Source organism: Phocoena phocoena, chromosome 3 (assembly GCF_963924675.1).
Source record: "Phocoena phocoena chromosome 3, mPhoPho1.1, whole genome shotgun sequence".
Classification (NCBI taxonomy): Eukaryota; Metazoa; Chordata; class Mammalia; order Artiodactyla; family Phocoenidae; genus Phocoena; species Phocoena phocoena.
The window spans coordinates 49,741,747-49,756,052 of record NC_089221.1 but is presented as its reverse complement, the minus strand read 5'-3'; positions in this window follow the sequence as shown (position 1 = coordinate 49,756,052).

Sequence of the window (14,306 nt, the reverse complement as noted above, 5' to 3'; positions counted from 1 at the left end):
AAAAACAAAACAAAACAAACAACAACAACTACATGAAGAAAGAATGCTTATTGGAGAAGAAATAAATGAAGGTAAAATCAAACCTTTGTGGCTTTTTAAAATTCTTAATTGATATGAAAGGTAACTGTTTAAAGTAATAGTAACAATGTATTGGGTGATTACAGCATATAGATGAGTGAAGTAAGCGACAGCAACATCATAAGGAGTGGGATGGAAGAAGTGGGAACACTGCTATAAGATACCTACACTACACAGGAATACTGCTATTTGAAGGTGGACTTAGATTAGTAAAAATGTAAATTGTAAACCTAGGCAACCATTAACATTTTTTAAAAAGAGATATAATTGAAAGTACATTGGAAGAGGTACTAGGAACCCAAGGCTACAGGCCTCACCTTTCAGGGCCCATTTCCTCACCTGTGAAATGGTAAGGTTAGAATAAATCCTCTCTCTCTGATTCCCTTCCTGCTCTGAAATTCTTTAACTAAAATCATTAAAATAAAACAAAAAAAAATAAAAAGCCTATCTTCTGCCTTTACATATATCTACAAGGAGGAGCCTTTTGAAAGGTATAAAAATAATCAATTCCCTAATCTATTACTGCAGTAAGTTTAAGTTTGGGTTTCCATAGTTCCATACTGTGAGTTGCTTTTAGCAGGCTTATCTAGTAAGTATAATAAAATATTGGATTTGCTCACCTGGTTCAGCACTTCTCAATGCATTGTGTGTGAGTAAAGAACACACAAGGCTGAAGGAAAGGCCATTTCACACTACTGATTTCACTGCCAGAGACAGCACAAGACATATGCCTTTCAATCCAAAAAAGAAAGAAACCCAGCTGTTCCTTAACTAAACAGAACTCATAATTAGTTTGTGATTACCTCCTGAACTGTCAATAGACTTTCCTTTCCTGGCTGGTGTCAATACGCTTCTGAGCTCAGAGTATACATTTATGAGCTACAACTCCACTGTCAATCAAAAAGTTTTGCTCTTCTAGATTATTGTTTAAGTTGCAATGTTCATTAAAAAGGAAAGAAGAAAAGGTCACTTTAGGGCCAGCCCAGAGAGCACTGTGGAAATGACCTGCCCCTTCTGAAATGAGATACTGATCTTGCCTCAGGCTAAAGCTATTGAGAAAACAAACAGCTCACTGGCAGGTCTACTCACAGCTCATCTCCAGACTTAACCTGCTTTAACCCCTTTCAGTAAAAAACCCCAACAAGCAGACTTCTAGTCATAAGGCTAATTGCCAGCTTTAAAACATCGTCCTAGTGGCAGACAGATATAAATGCTTTAAGCCTCACTGGACTCATAACCTGTTCTAGCAGTTACTTGCATTCTATTTTTGCCCTACAGGGAAATTAAAGTGGCATGAAAATCAATGTTTCACCTTGAAGGAAAAAAGGGCTAGACGACCAGACATCAATACATTCCTTCTTGGATTAGACCGTTCTTCAAAGCACAGTTTGGCTAAATAACTTTCAACAGGCCCAAATGAGTTGGATGCAGGCATTAACTGGAACAAGGAACAAATCTTGCTTGTTAAAGGTCTTTGGCTAACTGGAGACGCTCTACTTGTTACAGTAAGAAAGGATTCAAGAGAAAATGTAGTCAATGACTCTCAGTTCTGAATTTTACCCAAGTGCTTCAGACCATAAGAGTCTCCTAGGCCAGGAGTTCAACTGGCCAGAAGCAAAATCAGAGAAATTCAGACCAATAGCTACAGCTCTTTTCCAGGGTATTAGGGTATTCACCTCAAGGGCTCAAAAGCTCAACTTCAGACAACTGCATGGGGCTGTCATGGGACATGAGGTTCTGCATACTAACCTGGAATGTGTTTGGGACAGAATGGTTTCTTCTTAAGAGGAAAAAAGTAACTTTGAACTGCCGTTTCCGATGTCACAGTCCTATGGAAGTACAGAGATCAGAGATTCACATTTAAGGAATGATTATTTTCTTTTCTCTCCCGATTTTGCCAGCTGATCCTAAACCACACTAAAAGAAAATGTTCTAAAGTGTGGCATGTATTCTGCCTTTTAAGTTCAGACCAAAAATGATAACGTATTTGTGAAGTGTTAAAAAAAAAAAACTATTTGTTGCATATTTGCCTCTTTGCCAACCATTTACAAATCCAAAAACAACAAAGAGAAATGCAGTTGTTTGCCTTCATTTCTTCATTTTTAGGTGGCATGTGAGTTCAGGTTACATAGGTGTTCACAAAGATCTACATATTTTTTTAAAACACAAGGGGGCAGGGGAGATAGAGGGAAAGAGAAAGAGAGGACTCTTGCCTGAGGTGTGCCATAACAATAATGGAGTTTATGAGATTTAGGACAGTTGATGAAATGCGCACCAGGATCAATCTACCTTTCCATAGCTTGGTCATTTACTTATCTAGGTTAAAATAAAATTGCTGAACTTGCTGTAAATGAAAAGGCAAGCTAGTAGAGGTTAAGAGTTCTATGGCCAAAACAAAATAAAACAAATAAAAATACCACTGGAAATTTCTAGTACTGTAAGGTCTTTGAAAAATTATAGAGAGGCCTGGTGAGCACCACCTTATCCACTGTAGCATCATCAAAAGAGAGACAACCTGACATTCTGTGCATCCTGTGACACCATGCAAGTATATTACCAATGGGGTCTTGTTGCCAAAAACGTTAACCTGAATCCAGTTACAAGGAAACAATTAGAACACTGCAGAGTAATGGAGATTCTACAAGACAGCTACCTTGGATTCTTCAAAAAAGCGCCAATGACATAAGAAAAGGACTATTCTAGAGTTAAAAACTAAACCACCAAATGCAATATATAAATGTTCAGTAGATTCCAGACCATAAAACAAAACGGGCATGATATAAAATACATCTTTGAGGGCATTTGGAAAATTGGAATACAAACTATTAGATATTATTGCATTAATTTTCGTCAGTATATAGTGGTATATTAGTGGATATGTAGACAAATGCCAGTCTTAGAGGCATGGAAAGAGTAAATGTGGCAAAATGGAACGATTTGGTGATGAAGGGTACACTGGTGTTCGTTATACTGTTCTTTTTTTTTTAATTTTTAAATTTTATTTTATTTTTTAATACAGCAGCTACTTATTAGTCATCCATTTTATACACATCAGTGTATACATGTCAATCCCAATCGCCCAATTCATCACACCACCCCCGCCCCCCACCAATGCTTTCTCCCCTTGGCGTCCATACGTTTGTTCTCTATACCTGCGTCTCAATTTCTGCCTGGCAAACCGGTTCATCTGTACCATTTTTCTAGGTTCCACATATACGCGTTAATATACGATATTTGTTTTTCTCATTCTGACTAACTTCGCTCTGTGTGACAGTCTCTAGAAGCATCCACATTTCTACAAATGACTCAATTTCGTTCCCTTTTATGGCTGAGTAATATGCCATTCTATATGTGTACCACAACTTCTTTATCCATTTGTCTGTCAATGGGCATTTAGGTTGTTTCCATAACCTGGCTATTGTAAATAGAGCTGCAATGAACACTGGGGTGCATGTGTCTTTTTGAATTGTGGTTTTCTCTGGGTATATGCCCAGTAGTGGGATTGCTGGATCATATGGTAATTTTATTTTTAGTTTTTTAAGGAACCTCAATACTGTTCTCCATAGTGGCTGTATCAAATTACATTCCCACCAACAGCGCAGGAGGGTTCCCTTTTCTCCACACTCTATCCAGTATTTGTTGTTTGTAGATTTTCTGATGAAGCCCATTCTAACTAGTGTGAGGTGAAATCTCATTGTAGTTTCGCTTTGCATTTCTCTAATAATTAGCAATATTGAGCAGCTTTTCATGTGCTTCTTGGCCATCTGTATGTCTTCTTTAGAGAAATGTTTATTTAGGTCTCTGCCAATTTTTGGATGGGGTTGTTTGTTTTTTTAATATTGAGCTGCATGAGCTGTTTATATATCTTGGAGATTAATCCTTTGTCCGTTGATTTGTTTGCAAATATTTTCTCCCATTCTGAGGGTTGTCTTTTTGTCTTGTTTATGGTTTCCTTTGCTGTGCAAAAGCTTTTAAGTTTCATGAGGTCCCATTAGTTTACTTTGTTTTTATTTCCATTACTCTAGGAGGTGGATCAAAAAAGATCTTGCTGTGATTTATGTCAGAGTGTTCTTCCTATGTTTCCCTCTAAGAGTTTTATAGTGTCCGGTCTTATATTTAGGTCTACAATGCATTTTGAGTTTATTTTTGTGTATGGTGTTAGGGAGTGTTCTTTCATTCTTATACATGTAGCTGTCCAGTTTTCCAGGCACCACTTATTGAAGAGACTGTCTTTTCTCCATTGTATATCCTTGCCTCCTTTGTCATAGATTAGTTGACCATAGGTGTGTGGGTTTATCTCTGGGCTTTTCATCCTGTTCCATTGATCTATATTTCTGTTTTTGTGCCAGTACCATATTGTTTTGATTACTGTAGGTTTTTAGTATAGTCTGAAGTCAGGGAGTCTGATTCCTCCAGCTCTGTTTTTTTCCCTCAAGATTGCATTGCCTATTTGGGGTCTTCCGTGTCTCCATACAAATTTTAAGATTTTTTATCCTAGTTCTGTAAAACGTGCCATTGGTAATTTGATAGGGATTGCAATGAATCTGTAGATTGCTTTGGGTAGTACAGTCATTTTCACAATACTGATTCTTCCAATCCAAGAACATGGTATATCTCTCCATCTGTTGGTATCATCTTTAATTTCTTTCATCAGTGTCTTACAGTTTTTGGCATACAGGTTTTTGTCTCCATAGGTAGGTTGATTCCTAGGTATTTTATTCTTTTTGTTGCAATGGTAAACAGGTGTGTTTCCTTACTTTCTCTTTCAGATTTTTCATCATTAGTGTATAGGAATGCAAGAGACTTCTGTGCATTAATTTTGTATCCTACTATTTTACCAAATTCATTGATTAGCTCTAGTAGCTTTCTGGTGGCATCTTTAGGATCCTCTATGTATAGTATCATGTCATCTGCAAACAGTGACAGCTTTACTTCTTCTTTTCCGATTTGGATTCCTTTTATTTCCTTTTCTTCTCTGATTGCTGTGGCTAAAACTTCCAAAACTATGTTGAATAATATTGGTGAGAGTGTATGTCCTTGTCTTGTTCCTGATCTTAGAGGAAATGCTTTCAGTTTTTCACCATTGAGAATGATGTTTGCTGTGGGTTTGTCATATATTGCCTTTATTATGTTGAGGTAGGTTCCCTCTATGCCCACTTTCTGGAGATTTTTTATCATAAATGGGTGTTGAATTTTGTCAAAAGCTTTTTCTGCATCTATTGAGATGATCATATGGTTTTTCTTCTTCAATTTGTTAATATGGTGTATCACACTGATTTGCATATATTGAAGAATCCTTGCATCCCTGGGATAAATCCCACTTGATCATGGTGTATGATCCTTTTAATCTCTTGTTGGATTCTGTTTGCTAGTATTTTGTTGAGGATTTTTGCATCTATGTTCATCAATGATATTGGTCTGTAATTTTTTTTTTGTAGTATCTTTGTCTGCTTTTGGTATCAGGGTGGTGGTGACCTCATAGAATGAGTTTGGGAGTGTTCATTCCTCAGCAAGTTTTTGGAAGAGTTTGAGCAGGATGGCTGTTAGCTCTTCTCTAAATGTTTGACAGAATTCACCTGTGAAGCCATCTGGTCCTGGACTTTTGTTTGTTGGGAGTTTTTTACTCACAGTTTCAATTTCAGTACTTGTGACTGGTCTGTTCATGTTTTCTACTTCTTCCTGGTTCAGTCTTGGAAGATTATACCTTTCTAAGAATTTGTCCATTTCTTCCAGTTTGTCCATTTTATTGGCATAGAGTTGCTTGTAGTAGTCTCTTAGGATGCTTTGTATTTCTGTGGTGTCTGTTGTAACTTCTCCTATTTAATTTCTGACTTTATTGATTTGAGTCCTCTCCCTCTTTTTCTTGATGAGTCTGGCTAATGGTTTTTCAATTTTGTTTATCTTCTCAAAGAACCACCTTTTAGTTTTATTGATATTTGCTATTGTTTTGTTTGTTTCTATTTCACTTATTTCTGCTCTGATCTTTATGATTTCTTTCGTCCTGCTAACTCTGGGTTTTGTTTGTTCTTCTTTCTCTAGTTCCTTTAGGTGTAAGGTTAGATTGTTTGAGATTTTTCTTGTTTCTTGAGGTAAGCTTGTATAGCTATGAACTTCCCTCTTAGAACTGTTTTGTTGCATCCCATAGGTTGTGGATCGTCACATCTCCATTGTCATTTGTTTCTAGGTATTTTTTGATTTCCTCTTTGATTTCTTCAGTGATCTCTTGGTTACTTAGTAACGTATTGTTTAGCCTCCATGTGTTTGTGTTTTATACGTTTTTTCCCTGTAATGGATTTCTAATCTCATAGCATTGTGCTCAGAAAAGATGTTTCATATGATTTCAATTTTCTTAAATTTACTGAGGCTTGATTTGTGACCCAAGATGTGATCTATCCTGGAGAATGTTCCATGCACACTTGAAAAGAAAGTGTAATCTGCCGTTTTTGGATGGAATGTCATAAATATCAATTAAATCTATCTGGTCTATTGTGTCATTTAAAGCTTGTGTTTCCTTATTAATTTTTTGTTTGGATGATCTGTACATTAGTGAAAGTGAGGTGTTAAACTCTCCCTCACTATTATTGTGTTACTGTCGATTTCCTCTTTTATAGCTATTAGCAGTTGCCTTATGTATTGAGGTGCTCGTATATTGGGTGATATGTATTTATAATTGTTATATCTTCTTCTTGGATTGATCCCTTGATCATTATGTAGTGTCCTTCCTTGTCTCCTGTAACATTCTTTATTTTAAAGTCTATTTTATCTGATATGAGTATTGCTACTCCAACTTTCTTTTGATTTCCATTTGCATGGGATATCTTTTTACATCCCCTCACTTTCAGTCTGTATGTGTCCCTAGGTCTGAAGTGGGTATCTTGTAGACAGCATAAATATAGGTCTTGTTTTTGTATCCATTCAGCAAGCCTGTGTCTTTTGCTTGGAGCATTTAATCCATTCATGTTCAAGGTAATTATTGATATGTATGTTCCTATTACCATATTCTTAATTGTTTTGGGTTTGTTTTTGTAGGTCCTTTTCTTCTCTTGTGTTTCCCACTTAGAGAAGTTCCTTTAGAATTTGTTGTAGAGCTGGTTTGGTGGTGCTGAATTCTCTTAGCTTTTGCTTGTCTGTAAAGCTTTTGATTTCTCCATTGAATCTGAATGAGATCCTTGCTGGGTAATCTTGGTTGTAGGTTCTTCCCTTTCATCACTTGAAGTATATCATGCCACTCCCGTCTGGCTTGTAGAGTTTCTGCTGAGAAATCAGCTGTTAACCTTATGGGAGTTCCGTTGCATGCTATTTATCATTTTTCCCTTGCTGCTTTCAATACTTTTTCTTTGTCTTTAATTTTTGCCACTTTGATTACTATGTGTCTCGGTGTGTTTTTCCTTGGGTTGATCCTGTATGGGACTCTCTGTGCTCCTGGGACTTGCGTGGCTATTTCCTTTCCCATGTTAGGGAAGTTTTTGACTATAATCTCTTCAAATATTTTCTCTGGTCCTCTCTCTCTTCTCCTTCTGGGACCCCTATAATGCGAATGTTGTTGTGTTTCATGTTGTCCCAGAGGTCTCTTAGGCTCTCTTCAATTCTTTTCATTCTTTTTTCTTTATTCTGTTCCACGGCAGTGAATTCCACCATTCTGTCTTCCAAGTCACTTATCCGTTCTTCTGCCTCAGTTATTTTTCTATTGATTCCTTCTAGTGTAGTTTTCATTTCAGTTATTGTATTGTTCATCTGTGTTCTTTAATCCTTCTAGATCTTGGTTAAACATTTCTTGCATCTTCTCGATCTTCGCCTCCATTCTTTTTCTGAGGTCCTGGATCATCTTCACTATCATTATTCTGAATTCTTTTTCTGGAAGGTTGCCTATCTCCACTTCATTTAGTTGTTTTTCTGGGGTTTTATTTTGTTCCTTCATCTGGTACATGGCCCTCTGCCTTTTCATCTTGTCTAACTCTCTGTGAATGTGGTTTTTGTTCCACAGGCTGCAGGACTGTAGTTCTTGCTTCTGCTGTCTGCCTCTGGTAGATGAGGCTATCTAAGAGGCTTGTGCAAGTTTCCTGATGGGAGGGACTGGTGGTGGGTAGAGCTGGCTGTTGTTCTGGTGGGCAGAGCTCAGTAAAACTTTAATCTGCTTGTCTGCTGATGAGTGGGGCTGGGTTCCCTCCTTGTAGGTTGTTTGGCCTGAGGCAACCCAACGCTGGAGCCTTCCCCCGGCTCTTTGGTGGTGATAATGGCAGACTCTTGGAGGGCTCACGCCAAGGAGTACTTCCCACAACTTCTGCTGTCAGTGTCCTTGTCCTCACTTTGAGACACAGCCACCCCCCCGCCTTGGCAGGAGACCCTCCAACACTAGCAGGTAGGTCTGGTTCAGTCTCCTATGGGGTCGCTGCTCCTTCCCCTGGGTCTCGATGCACACACTACTTTGTGTGTGCCCTCCAAGAGTGGAGTCTCTGTTTCCCCCAGTCCTGTCGAAGTCCTATAATCAAATCCCGCTAGCCTTCAAAGTCTGATTCTCTAGGAATCCTTCCTCCCGTTGCCAGACCCCCAGTTTGGGAAGTCTGACATGGGGCTCAGAACCTTCACACCAGTGGGTGGACCTCTGTGGTATAAGCATTCTCCAGTTTGTGAGTCACCCACCCAGCAGTTATGGGATTTGATTTTATTGTGATTACGCCCCTCCTACTGTCTCATTGTGGCTTCTCCTTTGTCTTTGGATGTGGAGTATCATTTTTGGTGAGTTCCAGTGTCTTCCTGTCGATGTCTGTTCAGCAGTTAGTTGTGATTCTGGTGTTCTTGCAAGAGGGAATGACAGCACGTCCTTATGTAGTATTCTTTCAATGCCCCTATAGTTTAAACTTTTTTCCCTGAAGTTGGAGGAAGGAGATACAATTTTTTGTGACATGCATCTCTTGCCTTCCTTTCATCAGCTCTCCAACAACTTTCAAATTGCTACTCACTTGGAATTTATAAGGAACGTAGAAATAGAACAGAAGAATATTCCTCTCAGTAGGTGAGCCTTATGTTTTAATTAATGGAATTAGGAACTGGTTGAAAGGTACAGAATTCTAACATTTTCAAAATCTCACTGATGATTTTATGTCAGAGTAATTTCAAATAGCTCTGAGTCTGGGTACTTTTAAATAACCTTACCAAACTATGCCACTTGAGATCAATTTTTAAAGGGAGATAAAATTATACAGTGCCAACATCATTCTCTTTTGTGAAAGATCTCCTTCCCCTGCACGCCTGCTGCTCCTGAACACACACTTCCATTAGAACCACTGTTTTCGTATATCATACTGGCAAGTGTCTTCCCACTGAATTGTAAAACTGCACAAGGTAAGTACCATGTTCTAACCCCAGAATTTAGCATAGAACTATGGCATAAAACAGGAACTTGACAAACATTAGTTGAATACAGGAATAGGTAAAATAAAGATATAAGGTGAAGATTTTTCAAGGGAAACTAAAAACATGAATATTTTAACATCTAATGATGTTGCTTCTGTAACATGACTGGTAGGGGAAAGAGGAAGGAGGGACCACATATAATAACAACTTTAAAATGTTAACTGTTCATCACATGGGCCTTTGTCAGAGGGTTAGGAGAAGTCTCTGGAGTATAAAATAAATAGAAAAGGAGCACATGTAGGGAATGGAAATGATCATAACCTTGTATTAGGAAGCACAGTTCAACCAGAGGCCTGGCTGAGTTGTTTGTCCAAAACAATACATTTGCTATAAGGCTGAATTAATGAACAGAATTCTATAAATCAATAATTACATTTTATATCTTGAGCACTTACAAATTCAATAATTTCTCTTTTTCTCTGAGCTATTTACAAAGCCTATTTTAAGTTCTGAGCTTTAAAAAATGAACCAATCTTTTCCCCTGAAATGTTTTTTTACTTTTTTTGCAAGGTGGCTATTTGAGTAACATTTGCTATAACACTATAATGAAATCTGTCAGGAATTGGAAAGCTGAGTATTTTACCATAACTGAAAACTGGGAGATTGTATGTGTATTTCTGAAAACACTAATGGAAATAGTGCCTCAAATGAAAATAATAATGGAAATAGTGCCTCAAATGAAAGAGAAATTATTCTTCTTAGGCCAGTCTTAAGGACTGAGTAGTAATGATAAAGAAATAACACTGGGGGAAGGAAGCAAGATGGCGGAATAGAAGGACATGAGCTCACCCCTTCTTACAAAAACACCAAAAGTACACCTAACTGCTGAAAAACCACCAAGAAAAAAACGCTGAAACCTACCAAAAAAGATACCCTACATCTGAAGACAAAGGAGAAGCTACAAGACAGTAGGAGGGGCAGAATTGCAATAAAATCAAATCCCATACACGCCAGGAGGGGAACCCACAAATTGGAAACTAATTATATCACAGAAGTTCTCCCACAGGAGTGAAAGTTCTGAGCCCCATGTGGGGCTACCAAGCCTAGGGGTGTGGCAATACAGGGAGGAGACCCCAGAGAGTCTGGGTATGAAGGTCAGTGGTTTGACTGCAGGAATTCCACAGGACTGGGAGAAACAGAAACTTCTTTCTTGGAGGGTACACACAGGGTCTGGGTGCACCAGAACCCAGGGATAAAAAGCGGTGACCTCATAAGTGACTGGGTCAGACTTACCTGTTAGTGTTGGAGGGTCCCCTGCGAAGGCGGGGTGGGGGGAGAGGGGGTGGCTGTGGCTCACCGTGGGGACAGGGACACTGGCGGTAGCGGCTCTAGCAACTGCTCATTGGCGTGGGCCCTCTAGGATGCTGCCATCTTCTCGCCAAGACCTGGCCCCACCCAACAGCCTGTAGGCACCAGTGCTGGGATGCCTCAGGCCAAACAACCAACAGGGCAGGAACACAGCCCCACCCATCAGCAGAGAGGCTGTTCAAAGTCTTCCTGAAAAAATAGCTGCCCCATAATAAACACACCCACAGACACTGCCCTGCCCACCAGTGGGATAAAACCCAGCTCCACCCATCAGTGAGTGGGTACCAGTCCCTCCCACCAGCAAACCTGCACAAGCCTCTTAGCCAGCCTCATCCACCAGTGGGCAAACAGCAGAAGATAGAAAAACTACAAGCCTGCAAAACGGAAACCACAATCACAGAAAGTTACACAAAATGAGACGGCAGAGAAATATGGTGCATATGAAGGAACACGACAAAAACCCAGAAGAACTAAGTGAAGTGGAGACAGGCAATCTACCTGAAAAAGAATTCAGAGTAATGAAAGTAAAGATGATCCAAGATCTTGGAAAAAGAATGGAGGCACAGATTGAGAAGATACAAGAAATGTTTAACAAAGACCTAGAAGAACTAAAGAACAAACAAACAAAGATGAACAATACAATAACTGAAATGAAAAATATACTAGAAGAAATCAATAGCAAAATAACTGAGGCAGAAAAACGGATAAGTGACCTGGAAGACAGAATGGTGGAAATCACTGCTATGGAACAGAATAAAGAAAAAAGAATGAAAAAAATGAGGACAGTTTAAGAGATCTCTGGGACAACATGAAACGCACAAACATTCGCATTATAGGGGTCCCAGAAGGGAAAGAGAGAGAGAGAGAATGGGCCTGAGAAAATATTTTAAGAGATAACAGCTGAAAACTTTCCTAACATGGGAAAGGAAACAGTCATCCAAGTCCAGGAAGTGCTGAGTCCCAGGCAGGATGAATGCAAGGAGGAACGTGCCAAGACACATAGTAATTAAACTGACAAAACTTAAAGACAAAGAAAAAATATTAAAAGCAACAAGGGAAGAGCAACAAATAACATACAAGAGAACTGCATGAGGTTATCAGCTGATTTTTCAGCAGAAACTCTGCAGGCCAGAAGGAAGTGGCACAATATATTTAAAGTGATTAAAGGGAAGAACCTACAGCCAAGAATACTTTACCCAGCAAGGCTCTCATTCAGATTCGACCAAGAAATCAAAAGCTTTACAGACAAGCAAAAGCTAAGAGAATTCAGCACCACCAGACCAGCTTTTCAAAAAATGCTAAAGGAAGTCCTCTAGGTGGAAAAGGCCACAACTAGAAACAAGATAATTATGAATGGAAAAGCTCACCAGTAAACACAAACATATACAGTAAAGGTAAGAAATCATCTGCACACAAATATAAAATCAAAACCAGCAATTATGAGGAGAGCAAAAATGTAGGATATTGGAAACTCATTTGAAATTAAAAGACCAGCAACTTAAACCAATCTTGTTTATATATAGACTGCTACATCGAAACCTCCTATTATCCACAACCCAAAAAACTACAATAGATACACACACAAAAAAGAAAAAAGAATCCAAACACAACACTAAAGTTATTCATCAAATCACAAGAGAAGAGAACAAAAGAGGAAGGGAAGAAAAAACACCTACAAAAACAAATCCAAAACAATTAACAAAATGGCAATAAGAACATCCATATCGATAATTATCTTAAATGTAAACAGATTACATGCTCCAACCAAAAGACACAGACAGGCTAAATGGATACAAAAACAAGACCCATATATATGCTGTCTACAAGAGACCCACTTCAGACCAAGGGACACATACAGACTGAAAGTGAGAGGATGGAAAAAAGGTATTCCATGCAAATGGAAATCAAAGATAGCTGGCGTAGTAATACTCATATGAAATAAAATAGACTTTAAAATAAAGACTGTTACAAGACACCAACAAGAACACTACATAATGATCAAGGGATCCATCCAAGAGGAAGATATAACAATTGTAACAATTGCACCCAACACAGGAGCACCTCAATATATAAGGCAAATGCTAACAGCCATAACAGGAGAAATCAGCAGTAACACAATAATAGTGGGGGACTTTAAGACCCTACTTACATCAATGCACAGATCATCCAGACAGAAAATCAATAAGGACACACAGGCCTTAAATGACATATTAGACCAGATGGACTTAATTGATACTTATAGAGCATTCCATCCAAAAGCAGCAGAATACACATTCTTCTCAAGTGTACATGGAACATTCTCCAGGACTGATCACATGCTGGGCCACAAATCAAGCCTCAGTAAATTTAAGAAAACTGAAATCATATTAAGCATCTTTTCCGACCCCAACACTGTGACATTAAAAATCAACTAAAAGAAAAAAACTGTAAAAAACACCCACACATGGAGGCTAAACAATATGCTACTAAATAACCAATGGATCACTCATGAAATCAAAACAACACCTAGAGACAAATGAAAATGAAAGCACGACGATCCAAAACCTACGGGACCCAGCAAAAGCAGTTCTAAGAGGGAAGTTTATAGCAATACAATCTTATCTCAGGAAACAAGAAAAATCTCAAATAAACAACCTAAGCTTACGCCTAAAGCAACTAGAGAAAGAAGAATAAACAAAACCCAAAGTTAGCAGAAGGAAAGAAATCATAAATATCAGAGCAGAAATAAATGAAATGGAGACAAAAAAAACAACAGAAAAGATCCACAAAACTAAAAGCTGGTTCTTTGAAAAGATAAACAACATTGACAAACCTTTAGCCAGACTCATTAAGAGGGAGATGGCTCAAATCAATAAAATTAGAAATGAAAAGGTGAAGTCACAATGGACACCACAGAATAAGAGACTACTACATGCAACTATATGCCAATAAAATGGACAACCTAGAAGAAATGGACAACTTCTTAGAAAGCTGCAATATCCCAAGAGTGAACCAAGAAGACATAGAAAATATGAACAGACCAATCACAAGTACTGAAATTGAAACTGTGATTTAAAAACTCCCAACAAACAAAAGCTGAGGACCAGATGGCTTCACAGGCGCATTCTATCAAATATTTAGAGAAGCGTTAACACCTATCCTTCAGAAACTGTTCCAGAAAATTGCAGAAGGAACACCCCCAAACTCATTCTATGAGGCCACCATCACGCTGATAACAAAACCAAAGATACCATAAAAAAAGAAAATTACAGGCCAATATCACTGATGAATATAGATGCAAAATCCTCAACAAAATATTAGCAATATGAATCCAACAGTACATTAAAAGGATCATACACTATGATCAAGTGGGATTTATCCCAGGGATGCAAGGATTTTTCAATATCTGCAAATCAATCAGTGCAATACACCACATCAACAAATTAAAGAATAAAAACCATGATCATCTCAATAGGTGCAGAAAAAGCTTTTGACAAAATTCAGCACCCATTTATGGTAAAAAACTG